Here is a 19,084-nt window from a genome sequence, read left to right as displayed (position 1 = left end):
TGAAACATTTATAGATGTCAAACTTTATTACCGTATGTTGTTGCTACCTACTGTAGCGTAGTGGAATATTCTGGTAGAATGTTTGTAAACAACGCTCTTGCCTTTGGGGGTGTCAAGATCCTTGTTAAATATCTTTACACCTGAATAGTGTTTAGAGCTCTGAATTAACCCCTTGAGTGCCCCAGCAAAATCCACCAAAGAGCTGTGGGGCCCCTCCTCCTGTCGCTCCCACTCATCTCTGCTCCGGCGATTGTACACTCCCGGGCCCTGCTGCTGCCCCAGCCGCAGTTCCTACAGGTGGCAGGCTCGGGGATGTTTGGCGCAGCTCAGGAGGTCTCTGGTGCCTGAAGTCCCGAGTCCCCCTGAGCCACGCTGAACATCCCCCGAGCCCTGCCGCTTGCTTATTAATGGTGGCGGGGGCAGGGGAGCCCCGGCGTACTATCACCGGAGCGGAGAGGTGAGGAGGCGCTACGAAAGGGGAGAGGAGAGCGCCCACTGGGGGGTGTCCGGACAGGTGATGCGCCAGTGGTGCACAATTGCAGGCACTACTAGCGCACACCTTCATCTTAGTAGTATGCCCAGAAAATTTCTGCCCATGCCACTCAAGTGGTTAATGAATCCACATAATTGCAGTCTGATTTGCACCTGGATACATGCATTTATGGAACAGTTTGCAGAAGAGCTTCGTTTTGTTCAGAAGGAAGAGGCGTTTAATGGTTATTTATGTACAGACCACCTAGTTATAGGATTTTTTTTTTTTAAGCAAGACCATTACAAGGCAGCATAGAAATGGCCCATTTTTTAATAATGTATATTGTGGTGCAGAATTTCTCCCACTTACCGGCATGTTGATAAAACACCTACATGCTTACATCTCATTATACTTGTGTCTGGTTTCCCACACCTGGTATTATGGCTACTACTTCCGCATCAATACTGGATTGACGAGCATTCGTTCTGACATTGAATGTATCCCTTTGAGCCCACAATCTCTGTACACATTAGAATTATTTTTATGAAGGTCAGAACAATCATATTCTATCTTTTAATAAGCTTGCTACCAATATCGCTAGGTGTCATGTGTTGCACAGCAAACCAAACCTAGCGACCTTGCAAGTGCGCACTCTCCCGTACATACTGAACAAGGTAGGTGATTTGTTTAGAAACTGTCTGACCATCGCTCCAGCATGCACCCAGCTTAAAGGTGCCCATGCACGTTACAATTATTGTATACAATATAACATCTCATTGCATCTTGGTTTTGCGATGAGCTCTAGTACAAAAATAATGTGCAGCACATACTTTTTGTACTAGATCTCATCGCAAAACCGAGATGCGATATTGTATACAATAATTGTAACGTGTATGGGCACCTTAAGGGGAACAATTAATCTCAGGCAATATCCCCCCCCCCCCCCCCCCGAATCAACAATCCAGCGGCCAATTTCAACAATGCAGATTTGATGGCAGTCCTGTCCAAGAACAGCTGGGATTGAATACTTATGTCCAATATTTCTGCCTGTCGGCAATCTCAGACAACATGTAATGCCCATCTATGTCAGTAGTTCTTGTTTTGTTCACACGGTTTCTGTTTAAGTCCTTTGTAAGGTGCAGCAGACCTGATGTGACTGTTTATAAAAAATAACCATTTGCATTGGTGGAGCAGGATTGGAGTGGTCCGAGTATGTTGCACTTAGTGGCTTACCCCTCTGTCTAGACTCTAGACCAGGCATTCCCAACCACGGTCCTCAAGGCACACCAACAGTGCAGGTTTTAGTGATATTCAGGCTTCAACACAGATGGTTTAATCAGAATCACTCAGATACTAATTAAGTCACCTGTGCTCAAGTCTGGATAGCTACAAAACCTGCACTGTTGGTGTGCCTTGAGGACCGTGGTTGGGAATGATTGCTCTAGACCCTCCGCACCGATTCAGTCCTCCTATTTCTACCACTATAATTCCAAAATCCAGTCGCATAAATCCACTATTAGTACCCCATCATCTTGATAACTTCTGAATTATGAATATTTGTTTGCGGTGTACTAGGTAAATGGTATTATAATTGCAACAGAAATACTGCCAATTATGTAATATTTAAAGCTGTATTGATTGTAGTTGATTATCTGTCTTGTAAGAAGAGAATGGGACAGCTTAATGATTTAACGCTGCATTATTTATGCCTCTCAATGACATAATGCATCTGCAGTTGGTTTGCTTTGTACACCAGTGTGTGTGTGTGTGATTTACATTTTCTTATGCTCGATTGAACTTCAGATACAGAACTAGAAATAACTTTGCCGTAGCTGAGCTTTGGTCACGCACAATGCTAAGAATACATGGTTGTAATTAGCCTTTGTTTAGCTAACTCACGCCACTTTATAGATTCCTTCTTTAGACCACTGCAGATGATGATTGTGATTTGCCTTATTATATATTGGCCGGTGTGCTCTGGTTTAGAGAAAAGCAGCATGTTCTTGTGTTCTATCTATTCTAACAGAATGTTACTCACTTTCTCCTAACAGCAGTAATAAAAATAGATGCCAAGGAAGATGTAAATTTTAGAGCAAGAATTATCAGTTGCCATCACGATGAAGACTTTAAAACGTAGGAAAAGCTGGTTGTTATATTGCGCCGGCTATAGAGATGTGTTTTTAAAAATATTTAATGCATAATATATAAAATGTATTACATTGCTAGTACTAAAGCCTTGTACTACAGATCGATCAGATTGTATTGTAGTTCATCAGAGGTGATGATTAGTAAAAACTGTTTATTTTTTATTTATTTTCTTTGTTTGGTTGTTTTTTTGTAGTGAATGGCTAAAGAATGTTTAGTTAAAGTTGGTTTGCTGGGATTCTTCTTCTGGTCAGATGAGAAACCGAATGACTGAATAAGAATGGAAAGGTTTAAACTTTCTGAGGCTGGAAATGGCCTTGTGGGTAGCATGTGACATGCCTATCCAATAGGATGACAGAGGTGAAAGGGGTGGGTTGGGTATAAAAGGGCTAGCATGAGGCAAAGTCTACCTCTATCATCAGGATTTCCCACCCACCCTTCCCCGTTTTTTTTTTCTTTTTGGTGGCTGGTTTTATTTTTGCATTAGCTGTTGTGACGGCAAGTTACCTATCACAAGTTGTTTGTTAGATGTCTGTTAATATTGTTGATGTGGAGTTGGTGTGCTCACCTTCGTTGACTGTTAAGGAATTATGCTGGATTACCTAAATGGGGGCAGCGACATCACCCGAACGGGTGGTTAGTCAAGTCAGAAATTGAGTGGTGGTTGTTGTTGTTGTTGTTGTTGTTAGTTCGGTACTTTTTTACTTTCACGGCGCCACTAGAAATCGCGGGCATTGAATGCACTAAAAAATCGGGTGCGACGCGATGCCCGCGATTTCCCATAGGGACCAATGTTAAATTTCTCAATGGACACGATTTTCTGTTCAATGCCTCAATTGACACGATTTTTCCATAGGAAACAATGTTAAATGGCCCACAGAGGCCAAATAGGCACCCTCAAGTGTGAAATGGCCCCCACAATTGTTAACGCCACCCCACGATCAACGTCAACCCGAAGCGTGGCGAGCGCAGCGAGCCCGGGAGAGGCGGCGGTACGCGTCCTCCGACCTTTTCATGCCCTACTATCCACTAGGGCGTGGAGTGAGAATAGAATTGTGTGGCGAGCGCAGCGGATACCTTCACAGGTAAACGCGTCCCTTCGCGGGCTTCACAGGTATCCGCGTCCCCTCGCGGGGCTCGCTGCGCTCGCCACGCTTCGGGCTCGGTGGCTCGCTGCGCTCGCCACACTATTCTATTCTCACTCCACGCCCTAGTGGATAGTAGGGCATGAAAAGGTCGGAGGACGCGTACCGCCGCCCCTCGCGTGCTCGCTGCGCTCGCCACGCTTCGGGTTGACGTTGATCGTGGGGTGGCGTTAACAATTGTGGGGGCCATTTCACACTTGAGGGTGCCTATTTGGCCTCTGTGGGCCATTTAACATTGTTTCCTATGGAAAAATCGTGTCAATTGAGGCATTGAACAGAAAATCGTGTCCATTGAGAAATTTAACATTGGTCCCTATGGGAAATCGCGGGCATCGCGTCGCACCCGATTTTTTAGTGCATTCAATGCCCGCGATGACCGCGATATCCTATCTGTCCTAATCTAGTGGCGCCGTGAAAGTAAAGAAGTACCGTTAGTTCTGTTGATTTGATTGAGGTAGTTCCTTTAAAATGGTGTATGTTTTAAGCCATTTTACCACCATTCTTTTAAATAATGTTATATTCACAGATAATTTGGCTTAAATTTTAATCTGAATAAATCAGCTAACATTTCTCTGCCAAATCTAATAGTAGCCATACATCAGAAAGACCTGCTTACAATCTTGATTTTGTCCAACTTTCCCTTCAACTCCCCAGCAGTCCTTGGTGGTTTTTGTACAATGTACTCGCACAAGTGGTCATTTCATCAGACCTTAGAATGTTTATGGTTAGAAGTATAAATTCAAAGATGACCTGTCTGGAGAGAGCTTGAGATTGCAGAGGAGCAACGGGTGATCAATAACGAAGGTGGAAACACAGCAAAGAGTGGAAATTGAGGGAAGGCGGAAGTTTAAGATGGGGGACAGCAAGGGAGCAGGGGGATGGAGGTTGAGATTAATGAACCCTTATGAGTGCCAATGTTGCTGTGAGAGATGTACTAAATATCCACTAAAATGCCAGCATCGCTTACAGTAACTGTTCTTTGTTTTGGCGCAATGTTTAGCAAACCTTAAATTAATTGACTTTCAGCAATAACTGAAGTGAATCGTATTCCTCGACTTTGAGTTTTGCACATCTCTGAGCAACGCTGGCACTCAAAGGGTTAAAGCTTGGGGAGAGATAAACTACCAACCAGCTCCTAACCAATATTTTTTTTATTTTAAATACAGCCTCTAAAATTAAAGTTCAGCTATGTATACACTGGCCAATATATCAGCCTTTCTATTGACTGGCTAATATGTCATGGGCACATTGGCAGGTGTGTACCAGCTATATGTCTGAACTACATAATTCCCAGATGGCACATGTTGGCCCTGCAGCAGAGCCAATGGGGCCAAATCAGACCTTTTTCCACAGGTCCGAATTCAGCCCCTATGGTGTTGGGGGGTCTGCACATGCGTATTGGTGACAATGCGCATGTGCAGGCCCCCGGCTGTGTTCCTCTGCCTACTCTGGGCAGGTGCCGGCCACTGGAAGAGAACTCATTGGATGCTAGGGTCATTAGACCTGACCTGTTTGAGAAAAAGGTGCTTTACAATTAGGTCTGAATTAAGCCCATACTGCTGTGTGTACAGGAGGCCAGCTGATGACTGACATGACAACTGGGCGGGCAGATGTAATTGCCTCCCCTTGTCGTGACGCCAGGCTGACTATTAGTAAGTGTCGAATGGCCAACCAGTTGTCCCATCATTAAGAGCTGATTGGTTGCTACTTTATTTCGCTGCACTTCATTTCTCTCCAAGCTTTGATACATCTCAATAAAAGAGAAGAGAGCAAGATAGATAAAAAAAAAAAAAAAAAAATTCAAATATTAACCCCTTCCCGACGCAGCATGTTTTTGCCTTCCTGACAGAGGCCTTTTTTTCAAATCTGACATGTATCACTTAAGTGGGGATAACTTTTTTTTGCTTTTACTTATCCCAGTGATTTTGAGATTGTTTTCCCGTGACACATTGTACTTTAAATTAGTGGTAAATTTTGGTCGATACAGTTTTTTTTTTTTGTGAAAAATACCAAAATGTCGTAAAAAAAATGGAACATTTTGCTATTTGCAAAATGTAAAATTTTCTGCTTGTGAGACAAATAATCATACCACTCAAAATAGTTAATAACTAACATAGACCATATCTAAACTTCATTTTTAAATCATTATTTTAACCTCCTTTAATTTTTTTGGACACTAGGGGGCAGCAGAGTCTAAATTTTACACATCACACATTAAAACGCTGTTTTTGGCTGTTCACGTTTGAACAGCCAATCGCAGCGATCGCCCATGACGGGGGGCATCGCTGCCCCCCCTGGGCAATGAGGGAGGATGTCTGCTGTCAGGGACAGCAGACATCGTCCCTCTGTCACCGCGTCTGTAGACGCGGTGGCACTTTGAAGTCATGACGTACATGTACGTCATGTGTCGGGAAGTACATCCCGGCCATGACGTACATGTACGTCAAATGTCGGGAAGGGGTTAAAGAAGTCTGAAAGGATGAGTATATTGGTGGCTGTTTTGCTCTCCTACCTGCATATTCATCCTGGACAGCCTGCTGCTGGCTTCTTGCCTGGATCCTAGAATGTTGCGGCCTATTTTGAAAATGTGTGCATGAAATGGGGAAGCCTATGAGGAGTGAACAAAATACAAATCGGCCACTACATAATAAAAACAATGTAATAAATACAGTACATGACTTTTATTATACAGTCTTTATACACTTACACCCTTTTCCCGCCAAAATGCCATGTCCTACCCAGGTTATTGAACACTGTTTCAGAGCTGCTTTAAAACCTGCTCATTGCCAGGTCTTCCTTATGCTGGCAGTTTGAGATGACATCATTGCCAAACGCTGTTAATCAGGCTATCCATATTTGGTTCACTCTGTAGGCTACAGGTCGGTACTGGGTTAGTCCTTGGTAGCTACCAGGGTCGGATACCTGGGTAACGCAACCTAGGTAGACCCTTTCATACCAAATTTGGACCCGGGTTTCCATGGACATAGCACAGGTTATAAATTTGGTGTGAAAGAGATATTCCAGGGATTATCTGTGATTGCTGGATAACTGGAAAGGTGACCACTTTTGGCTTGGGGGCAACACAAGAAAGTGGCAATCACCCTATTACCAATGAACGCTGACAAAGAAAAACAAACATGCAAGTGGAGTACAGTTTTTTTTTTTCTTCAGTGCCAAAGATTAATACTAATATTTGCATTAATAATAACATAATCCTCATCATGTAGAATTCATTATGCCAGGTAGAGGAGCTTGTCCAAGCTTCCTGCATTTCAGTGGCTCAATAGCAATTGTTTCATTCGTTTCTCCATTAAGTTCTATTCTACCTCACCTTATTTCAGGTTTTGCTCCTCATTTTCTTAATGAAATTCTATTTTAACATACAGTATACTGTAGCTAGCAAATAAGTCCTGGTTGACTGGAAGCATAAAGTAGACTGTGCTTTTCTCAAGCACTGGAGGATCCCATTTTCTTTGTCACTGCTGTTGCATATTGGGGTGATGGCTGGCACATTTTTTTATTTTCTCTATCATTCTTATGGGATACAGGGAGTCGTTCTTAACGATGGGGAAAAGAGCTTATCCGAAGGAGACAGGCACATATAAAACTTTACACAGGGTGTACTGGCTCCTCCCCTCTGCTCCCCTCCCTCTAGCTTCAGTTTGAGAACTGTGCCTCAGGAGAAGCACAGATCAGGAAGAGCTCCAGAGAGTTTTATCTTCTGTTTTATTTCTTTATTATTTTGGGGCTGCTGTTTGGACTTAACAGCAGTCCTGCGTCGTGGGAGACTAGGGGAAGGGTTCAGCTGCTGGCCACTTCAAGGTACCGAGCTGTCCCTGCCACAGGACCACCGTCCTGAGTGGGTGATGTTACCGCGGGCATTGCGCTGCAGCGCGCACACCCCTGGCACGCCGCACACCCCTAGTCCAGTCTGAAGACGTCAGTGGTGAGTATTACCCCAGGGTCCCCCGCCGTGGGGTCCCCGGGTTATTGTGCGGCAAGATGGCGGCGGTATGGCGGTGCCCTGCACAGGGACCGTGTAACCCCCTGCCTACACTGGGACAGGGTACAGTTCCTGTATTGTCCAGGGCAGTTACCAAAGAGGTTTGGACATTCCCCAATGTCAGTCTCAGTATAAAACGCAGGTAAGCTCCGGCGCCATTACGCTGGGCGGAGCTTACCCAGAGTGAGACCAGCTCTGTAAGGGCGCCTAAACCTGCTTCCTGCTTCTTCCCTGGCTGCTGGAAACGCCATTATACTGCTCCAGACACTCCTCAGCGGTGTGGATCAGAGGGAATCTGCTTGCAGAGACAGCTTCAGGTTTTCAGCGCTTGTGTACTTGTACACTTGCCTGCTTACACTGTAAAAGTACTGTTATTGATTACTGTACTGTATTACCAGCCCTTCTAATCGGAGAGCTAGGTTATCAGGTGTATTGGTCTCCTCCATTATCCTCTGTACACGACCCCACTGGCTTGTTAAGCTGTACAAGATCAGATAAAGCTACACATAGTATTTATCTGGATAATATCACACTGCATATCCACTGTGTGTGCGCGCTGTGTGAGGGGAGACTGTTTGTTTGTCACAATGGTGAGGAAACTTACATGTATGGTGTGCAGTGATAAGTTTGTGCCAGGATCTTCATCACAGGTTACTTGTGAGCCATGCATGTCCCCACAAAGTACTGGGGTCCCCCCACAGCTTACTGGGCAGCAGAGTAACACGCAGGACAGCTCACAAGAGCCTGCCTGGGCTACAGGAATGAAAGCCATGCTTGAAACTGTGACTACACAGTTAACTGCTACTGCAGCGCAGACCCAGAGAGTACAAAGGGAGCTGGCTATCCTCTCTGCCAGAGTGGATGTAATCACTCCCACCCCTGGGGATACTCGCAAGAGAAGGGCCCCCTCTCAAACCCCTGATTCTGGGGCTGGGGATGACGATGATGATGTGGATGATGCAGACGCAGGTGATGAGGAGCCTGATGCTTCACAGTCACTGTTGCGGGGCACAGAGCCATTAATTATGGCAATCAGGGAGGTGTTGGACATTCCCTTAGCTGAATCCACAGCAGGGGATGCCTTTTTTGCTACTCAGAAAAAGCAACAGGTAGTTTTCCCTGAGCAGTCTGACCTGGAAAGTACATTCAAGTCAGCGTGGAATAACCCAGAACTGAGGTTTAAAGTGGCTAAAAAGTTTAAATCCACGTTCCCCTTTGATCCTGAGGGACGTAAGGTGTGGGAGGAGCCACCAGAGGTTGATTCTTCTGTGTCTCGCTTAGCCAAAAAGATGGTACTCCCAGTACCAGGGTCGTCTTCACTAAAAGATACCACGGACAGAAAGGTTGAAAACACCTTGAAGTCCATTTTTACTGCTAGTGGCGCGTGTCAGCGTCCCGTATTAGCAAGTTGCTATATGGCCAAGTCTATATACACGTGGGCCTCCCAGATCCAGGAAGGTCTTCTGGGCGACATGACAGTAGCACAGGTGTCTGAGAAATTACACCATATTCAGGACACTGCTAAAGTTCTGTGTGAAGCGCAGAAAGAGTTAGGAGCCATTAACGGCCGTAACTCAGCCATGGCGGTGTCAGGGTGCAGATCCCTCTGGCTCCGGCAGTGGGTAGCTGACGCTGACTCCAAACGGAGTGTAGAAAATCTCCCCTTCACAGGTGGCAGGTTATTTGGGAGTGATTTGGACGAGTTAATCTCTAAAGCCACGGCGGGAAAGTCCACTTTCCTACCATTAACTCCACAGGCGCCGAAGCGTCCCTTTCAAGCTCACTCCCAGCAGTCCTTTCGGGCAAGTAAATTCCGCCCTAAAGCCAGGGGTGGTTCAAATGCTGCAAGAGGCTCCCGTGGTAAATTCAGGAAGCCTTCTGCTTCGGCCACCGCAGAGCGGCCATCCGGGGCAGCTGCAGGTAAACCCGCAGCATGACGGTGGGGCTCCACCATTAGCTCCGGCAGAGGTGGGAGCCAGACTGGCGTTCTTCGGCCAGGTTTGGGAAGCCTCGTGCCTCAATTCTTGGGTACAGGCTCTTATTACGCACGGCTACAAGCTGGAGTTTGCAGCTCAGCCACCTCAGAGGTTCTTCAAATCAGGCCTCCCAGCGTCCCCAGAGGACCAAGTGGTGTTGCAGCAAGCAATCCAAAAGCTGGTACAGGCCAAGGTGATAACCCGGGTCCCTCCCCTAGAGAGGGGGCAGGGTTATTACTCGAACCTATTTGTAGTTCTAAAACCGGACGGGTCAGTACGCCCGATTCTGAACTTGAAATCCCTGAATCCTTTCTTGAAAGTAACCAAATTCAAGATGGAGTCCTTGCGGGCCGTGATAGCGGCACTGGAGGAGGGGGAGTTCTTGGCGTCATTAGATGTGAAGGACGCCTACCTTCACATCCCCATATGGCCCCCTCATCAGAAGTACCTGAGGTTTGCGCTGCTAAACGAGCACTATCAGTTTCGCGCACTGCCTTTCGGCTTGTCCTCAGCCCCGCGCATATTCACCAAGGTGATGGCGGAGATGATGGTGGTTTTAAGGAAAAAGGGTATCTGTGTGATACCATATTTGGACGACCTGCTGGTAAAGGCGTGATCGCCACAGGAATTACAGACAGCCTTAAAAGTTACCATACAGACCCTGTCGGGTCATGGTTGGCTCCTGAACCTGGCAAAGTCCTTTCTGATCCCTTCACAGAGACTCCAGTTCCTGGGGATGGTGATGGACACGGCTCTCATGAGAGTGTCCCTGCCACAGGACAAGGTGTTGGACATCCAGCAGCTGGTTACAGACTTGCTGAGAACCCCCCAGGTGACGGTGCACCAGTGCATTGTCTTATTGGGAAAGATGGTCGCCTCTTTCGAGGCTCTCCAATTCGGGAGGTTTCACAGCAGGATTTTCCAGCTCGACCTCCTGGGAAGGTGGTCCGGTTCACACCGCCAAATGCACCGGCGAATTGTGTTGTCATCTCGGACCAGACTGTCACTACAGTGGTGGCTCCACACGCCCAACCTGCTGGCAGGGTGTCGGATTGGCATCCAGGATTGGGTCTTAGTCACCACGGATGCAAGCCTCACGGGATGGGGGGCAGTGACCATGGGTCAGTCCTTTCAGGGCAAGTGGACCCTATGGGAAACACGCCTCCATATCAACAACCTGGAGTTACGTGCTGTGTATTACGCACTTCTGAAGGCGGCCCCTCTCCTCAGCGGCCAGGCGGTCCGCATCCAATCAGACAATGCCACTACTGTGGCATTCCTGAACAGACAGGGCGGGACCAAAAGCAGGCCCTGTATGAGGGAAGCATCGAAGATCCTGTCCTGGGCAGAGAGTCACTGCCAGGCGCTCTCGGCCATATTCATACCCGGGGTGGACAACTGGGAAGCAGACTTCCTCAGTCGCCACGAGCTCCACCCCGGGGAATGGAGTCTACACCACCAGGTATTCAGTTTTCTGGTGGCCCGGTGGGGGACCCCACTGGTAGACTTGATGGCATCAAGAGACAACTGGAAAGTATCCAGGTACTTCTCGAGGGCAAGAGACCCTCAGGCAGAAGGAGTGGACGCCCTCTCCATACCGTGGACGTTCAACAGCCTGGTGTATGTCTTCCCACCGATTCCCCTAGTGGCTCGGGTGCTAAGGAAGATAAGAAGAGACGGAACCGAGGTGATTCCGGTGGCTCCAGATTGGCCACGAAGAACGTGGTACCCGGAGCTTCTAAGTCTACAAAGGGACTCGTGGCGCCTACCCCTGCAAAGAGATCTACTCATGCAAGGACCGTGCGTCTTCCAGGCCTTGGAACAGCTGCGTTTGACGGCCTGGAAGTTGAACGGCAGATCCTGACTCAGAAGGGGTTTCACACTTCGGTCATCAGAACTATGACAAGTGCAAGAAAACCGGTAACGGCTGCACATTACCACCATATCTGGAAAAGATATGTGGGTTGGTGTGAACAGGAAAAGTTTACTCCTTCAGAGTTCAAACTGGAAAGGTTTCTTAGCTTTCTACAAGCAGGTCTGGAGCTGGGACTACGTCTAGGCTCTTTGAAAGTGCAGGTATCTGCATTATCTGTTTTTTTCCAGAGGAAACTGGCTAATATGCCTGAAGTGCAGACATTTCTGCAAGGAGTGTTGCATATACAGCCTCCTTTTGTGGCCCCTACTCCACCGTGGGACTTGGATGTCGTTCTGAAGTTCCTTAAATCCTCCTGGTTTGAGCCCTTGGAGGAAATTGACCTGAAATATCTAACTTGGAAGACAGTGGTCTTACTAGCCCTAGCTTCGGCTAGGAGGGTCTCGGAGCTAGGGGCATTGACTTGCAAGAGTCCATATTTGATATTCTTTGAAGACAGGGCAGAATTACGCACTAACCCGCGCTTTCTATCCAAAGTTGTGTCTGCGTTCCATGTGAACCAGCCAATTGTGGTTCCTGCTGGTGGGCCTCATTCTGAGGTACCAACGTCTTTGGACGTGGTAAGGATTCTCAGTGTCTACTTCAGGAGAACAGCGAGGATTCGCAAAACTGATGGACTTTTTGTCCTCTATGACGCCCAAAAGATTGGGCATCCTGTTTCCAAGCAGTCTATTGCACGATGGATATGTGCAACCATTAAACAGGCTTATGTGGTAGCAAAGCTGCCTATGCCTGTTGGGGTGAAAGCTCACTCTACTCGTTCTGTGGGGACATCCTGGGCGGCTGCCCGAGAAGTTTCGGCCTTACAATTGTGTAGAGCAGCCACATGGTCTGGCCAACACACTTTTGTCAAATTCTACAAGTTTGACGCTCTGGCCACTGAAGATACTCAGTTTGGGCAAGCGGTGCTGCGGCAATAGGTTCCGCACAATCCTGCCCGTTCTGATATCTTTGGTATATCCCCATCGTTAAGAACGACTCCCTGTATCCCATAAGAATGATAGAGAAAATAGGATTTTAATACCTACCGGTAAATCCTTTTCTCGAAGTTCTTATGGGATACAGGGCGCCCGCCTCTGTGCGGAGGTTTGCCTTGCTCACTTTGTGAGATGTGGACCAATACTGGGTCCTTCTGCTACCCTTTTTGTTCCTGGCGGACATAAGGGTGTAGGTTACCTAGGTAACTTACTGTTACATAGTGTACCTTAAAGGTTCACGAGTGTAAATTGTCACTTAGGTGATAATTCCTATACATTGTTCCAGTGGGAACACAGTTCAAAAAAGTTGTCATGTTGACATGTTCTTAGGCCTTAGACTTCCCAGGTTCGGGGGTTGCTAATGTGGTCTGTTATGTTGAATGTTGGGTGTGCTGGATGAATCTCACCACGGTAAATATACACATATTCCTCTCATATTGTTCTTCTCCTTCGGCACAGTTCACTTAACTGAAGCTAGAGGGAGGGGAGCAGAGGGGAGGAGCCAGTACACCCTTTGTAAAGTTTTATATGTGCCTGTCTGCTTCAGATAAGCTCTTTTCCCCATCGTTAAGAACGACTCCCTGTATCCCATAAGAACTTTGAGAAAAGGATTTACCGGTAGGTATTAAAATCCTATTTTTTTTATAAGCTAGTCACATCGTTTTCTTGAGCCAACCGGATGTCCTGGTAATAGAATTTGTACTATGGGTGTTGCAGCGTGGGCTTGGGTATGTACTGAGCCTGCAAATATTCACTGAAAAGGCAAATTGGTCGGAGTTTATACTTTGCTCCTCGCCCTCATATCTTGTAAGGGAAGGGGGCTATGTGCAGTGCCTGAGCCAACACATGCACAGTACGGACTCCAGAGTTGGTTACAGAGTCTACCACACATGTGAATATCGCCAGGAAAATGCCCTCATCTAGTGTGTACCTGGCTTTAGATGGAAGGGTGTTTTCAGACTTGTCTGTTGCATCCAGCATAGGCTGGTACAAGTAATGCTTACCTCTTTTCTCAGAAGCTGTGAGAGACTCTTTATCTTTCGGGTAGTCCCTCACACTCCTGGTAGAGTTGTTAGATTTCCTACTGGAGGGGGAAGGATGGCCAGATACCGCTGTGTGATTAGCGAGTGTGTACGGAGGGGCCATGACCTGCGAATCAATTTTTATCCCACGGGGACAAGACCCAATGGAATTAGAATACGGCTGCTTCTCGAACTTGACAGCTGCACCTCCTCTCTGGACTCCTGGAGAGATGTACTTAAATGTTGGTAAGTATGGTGTAAGTGCGCAATCTTGGTTAGTAGTAAGCAGAGGAGATGGATGTGGTGAGTGGACCCCTAATATGCGTACAGCATTATTCTGGATCATTTATGACCGAGTCTTGGCCACCCCAACCTTGGTTCCAATGTGAGACATTTTCCTCGTTGTTCTCTTGTACTGTAATTATCTGGGAATGTAGAGCTTTCATCAGATCAGACATTTGCTTGTACACATTCCTCTCTAATGATTATTATTTGCTATAACAGTAAGCCATCATCTCCATGGAAACAAGAACATGTTTATTTTTATTCACTGAATAGATAAAACATTAGTAGTTAGAAGATAGCATATGATGATGTCCTCACCCACTGACTCATTGTTCTATGTACTTTTCAGCACTTTACTCAGAAATATTAACACTTTCACACTTTTACAGAGTAGAAAAAGTTTTCTGTGTATGGGGCTGTCATTAGTGTATATAATACTTACAGTGGTATCCAATTTCCTGGGGTAAGTTACAGCAGCGGTTAGTTGCCTAATCGGGGGCTATCCAATTGGCCGCGATGAGCTGGTGGGGGACAGTGGGTTATTAGGGGTTTAACTTCACTGCCTCAAGCAGTCAAAACCAAATCCCCACTTGAAAAGGTGGCTGCAGCTGGCGAAAACACACAGGTTTCACTGAACTTTTCTGGAGATTTTTTTTAATATATTTTTATAAAATATCGGAGAACCACCATGGAAAAATTGTTAAGACCATCAGTTTTTTCCTTCCTGAATAAATTGGATAACCCTTTGACTGCTAGCTTAGTATCTACTGTACTGGAATTCGTTTTTTTTTTTTTTTTAAAGCGGCAATCATTTACACTGCCAAACCAGTTTGATTTTTGAGGTGTAAATGATTGCCGCTTTAAAAAAAAACCCAGAGATTTCTTATCATATCTTTCAATTTCTGATTCTCTCATCCTTTTAAATATCACCCTCAGTGAAGAGTATCAGTCACATTTGATATTATTTTTAGGTGAAAAATTATCACATTACAATTTTTTTTTTTTTTGGGTTAATTTTGAATCGCTCTGTTCAATTAAAGTGGCATTTCCCCCCCCCCCCCCCCCCTTGGGTGAACAATTCAACACGGTCTAAAACCCATGGATCAGCGAATCCATTTGTTTTCACACATTTTCAGGCAAAATTAGGGGAGCTTTCACCCATTTTAGTCTTAGTCCTTTTTATGCCTTTGCCTTTTTACCCAAAAAAGGACAAAAACAGGCTAATGGGTACTTGTGTATTTTGGCGGCGCCCATCGCATACCATAACGCATGCGATGGTATGCGATGCGACGCGATATCGTACGATAGTGCACGATGGCATACAATTTTGAAACCGCGGGGATCGACAGCCGTGATCCCACATTGAATACCCCCCCATAGTGTCCTACTATTTCCTGTGTTTTCTATTACCCAGTCTTTCCCACCATATAGTATATTAAGCCATATGGTTTACTCACTGCAGTTTTGCTGATATGAAGGCTTTGGAAAACATGTCTGGTGTTTACTAATAAATAAAGGGCTCTCACCGAACACTATTTGAAACTGATGTATTTGGCATCTATATCCATAGCCCTCTATTTATTCCCTGTCCTGTTGAGACTAATGACTTCCTTTAGCCAGGTGTTTCTGCACACATTGCAGAATTTCTCAGTGAATTTGCTGTCCTGTGCAATGTCTTTTACATTGTCTTTTACAAACTCCACTAAACGCTAAAAAATGTGACAAATGCATTCACCCGAAGAAAGGAGAAGAATCCTAGGCCTGTATATCATTGTACTGGAACCAAAGTACAATTTAATATAGTGCATTTGATCATCTCAGCTTTTTGGTGTAAAACATTCGATTCTTCATTGTGAAATTACTCAGAAAGCCGCAGTTAGTGACTGGAAATAAAAACATTTATTTGTTCTAGTGTTTCAGTTACACTTCTCTTTGTAACATTGCTGTTAAAGTCTAATCTGTGCTGTTAACCATCGAGTGAACTGCAAATAAACGGATGTCAAATTTTACATATTTTTAATAAAAACAACTGAGTCAAAATACTTATGTACTTTTATCTATTTGAGAAATATTTGATCATTTGTTGATCTAATTTCTTGAAGGTGTTGGTATTTGATAGCGCTCTCTATTTACTATATATAATATATGTGTGTGTGTGTATGTAAATTTTATATATATATATATATATATATATATATATATATATATATATATATGTATGTATGTATTTGTATGAATATATATAGAAGACTCAATGCAGCAGCACTCAAACAGGACTTTCACCAAATATATATATATATATATATATATATATATATATATATATATATATATATATATATACAGGTTGATTATCCCGTATCCAAAATGCTCGGGACCAGGAGAATTTTGGATATCGGATTATTCTGTATTTCGGAATATTTTAATATTTCAATTATGTATATTGAAGTATCTTGCATGTATGCTGTATAAACACATAAAATACACACAAATATATTTTATTACCACATAAAATACACACAAATATATTTTATTACCACATAAAATACACACAAATATATTTTATTTGTTCAAAAAACAAGGTTTTAAAACATGAAACAAAATTTGTGTACTATCTCAGATATTGAATATGAATGCCAAGCAATCATTGTCTTGTACATATATAGTGCCAGTTACATATCATGTCCCCAGTGATGCTGTTACAAATGTCCCCAGTGAGTTTTTAGCAAAAAAAAATTTTTTTTTCACTTTCTGGAATGTATGGTTTTCGGAATAATTCGGATAACGGATACTCGGATACGGGATACTCAACCTGTATGTGTGTGTGTGTGTGTGTGTGTGTATATATATATATATATATATATATATATATATATATATATATATATATATATATATATATATATATATATATATATATATATATATATATATATATATATATAAATTTGTATGTATTGGCATAAACCCAGTTTGTCCTCAATTTGTAGAATTGGGTACCTTTTTTATTCCCACAACACATCCATTGTAGCACCAATACTCCATATCCCCAAAATTCTAGGTCACATTGTTCAACTGGATTGCGGAGAACCAGTAGGTAGTTCTGTAATCAGATTGAGTGCTTATTTACCAACTGTCCACATTTCAGGTTACCCCTTAATGTTTTTCCACATATATACAATAAAAACGGATGGACTGTACAAATGAAAATGGATGTATTATTAGTCTGCACATACTTTTTAAATGTTATCAAATGTGCATTCAAAATAATTATTTTTATAAATGTCTCCTAAGAAAACATAATTACAAAAAGTGTGACTAGCTCACCCCAGAAGAACGGGTGGTTTCAACCCCACCCTGATCAGGTTACACACTGGGAAACTATGCCGTTAACTCTGTCCCAAAGATGCATCTTTCCTTTTATTTTTTATGTCATTAGTGAAGTTTGAAAGCTGAAGGGTTATTTAACACATCTAGTTGTAATGATAAAAGCGTTCCCATAATTTTTTTTTAGCTAAATTTCTGTGGAATGCATTTTCTATAGATAAACAGGACATCATTTTCTGCATATCCAACAACACCATTATAGGTGAGTCTCTGACTGAGATAGGCAATTGTTGTGAAGGAATGCTCACAGCCCACTGCCTTCTTGAAATATGTTATGATGCCAGAAATGGTTTAAAACGGTAGTTCCCAACCTCTGTCCTCAAGTACCCCCAACAGTGCACGTTTTCCAGGTCACCCGGCAGGTGCACTCATTATTCACTGACATATTTTTAAAACCATCATTGGTGAAGCTAATTATTTCGCCTATAATTCCGTGTGGAGACCTGGAAAAAACGTGAACTGTTGGGGGTACTTGAGGCCCGAAGTTAAGAACCACTGGTTTAAAAGAAAAACTATCATTTGGTACAACATGTAATCTGTTACTTTTTATATAGAAAATCAGTGATTATCTCATCTCATAGACTCGAAGATATGTTGATTGGATATCCTATATGGAAAAATGAATTGCCGTATAAGGATATAGCCACCTTTTTATAGACTAGGAAGATCTTACCGTAAGAAACGTCAGGATACTGCATTGTGTAAAACCGCGATGACAAATTTATTAGATTGAAAAATACAGTCACTGCATTCACTGCTCTAGTCAGAAAGGATATGGCCGTACTGGTAGACTGGGTCTGATGGTTAGCAGCAGATTGTACAAGTAGTTGGTATGATCTTGGTATGATGCCAGTTCTGGGACCTTTTAAAAACCCAGCAGAGATAACGAATAGGTCAATCATTAATACATTCCTGAAATGTACAGTGTTATGGGATTTATTCCCAGCAATCAGATATTGGGTGAAATTTAATAGGATGAGAGATTTAGAAAATGAGAGATTTGGTAAGAAATCCTCAGTTTTTTTTAAAGCGGCAATCATTTACACTGCAAAACCAGTTTGATTTTGCCAGGTAAATGATTGCCGCTTTAAAAAAACCTGTAGATTCATTACCAATTCTCTCTTTCTGAATCTCTCATCCCATTAAATTTCACCCACTGTCTAGTACAGCTTATACTTGACTTTCAATAAAACACAATGGAGCAGATGTATTAAGCCTTAACAAGAGATAAATGCAAGAATGATAAAGAGAGATAAACGTCCAGCCAATCAGCTCCTTACTGACTCTTTTCAAACACAGCCTGTAACATGGCAGCAGGTGATTGGCTGGACGTTTATCTCTCCTTATCACCCTTGCATTTATCTCTGTTAAGGCTTAATACATCTGCCCCAATGATCCATACTGTATCTCCGAGCATGGTATTTTTTAATAGCGTGCTTGTTGTTTGTGTATACGGCTGTGAACTATAGACTTAAAAGTGGAAATACAGTCTTCTGAGAAATGATCTGCAAATAAAAGCTTTAGACAGTCTTCCAAGATGAAATGTAAAGGTGTGAAAACTCGTCTCTAGATAGCGGAAGATAAACTGTTTTGTGTTCTGCAAATGCAGTAGAATGCAATCAAACTTGCAGCTTCATCACTTATGTTCCACAAGGTCATTTGTGCAGCAGAATTTGAAACCGTTACAATATAAGGACTGAGCAAATACAAAATAGAGCAATGAAGTACAAGGATCTAGC

The 19,084-nt window shown here is 43.7% G+C and overlaps 1 protein-coding gene across 2 annotated transcripts in view; it reads left to right on the top strand.

Moving 5' to 3' along the window:
* The window catches only part of PAG1 (phosphoprotein membrane anchor with glycosphingolipid microdomains 1), a 165,286-nt gene that overhangs the window by 35,276 nt on the left and 110,926 nt on the right, over positions 1-19,084 (top strand). The window lies entirely within an intron of this gene.

The sequence above is a fragment of the Crinia signifera genome, chromosome 5 (assembly GCF_055691185.1).
Source record: "Crinia signifera chromosome 5, ASM5569118v1, whole genome shotgun sequence".
Lineage (NCBI taxonomy): Eukaryota > Metazoa > Chordata > Amphibia > Anura > Myobatrachidae > Crinia > Crinia signifera.
Note: the sequence above shows the minus strand (reverse complement) of the source record. Positions and strands in the feature narration are given on the sequence as shown.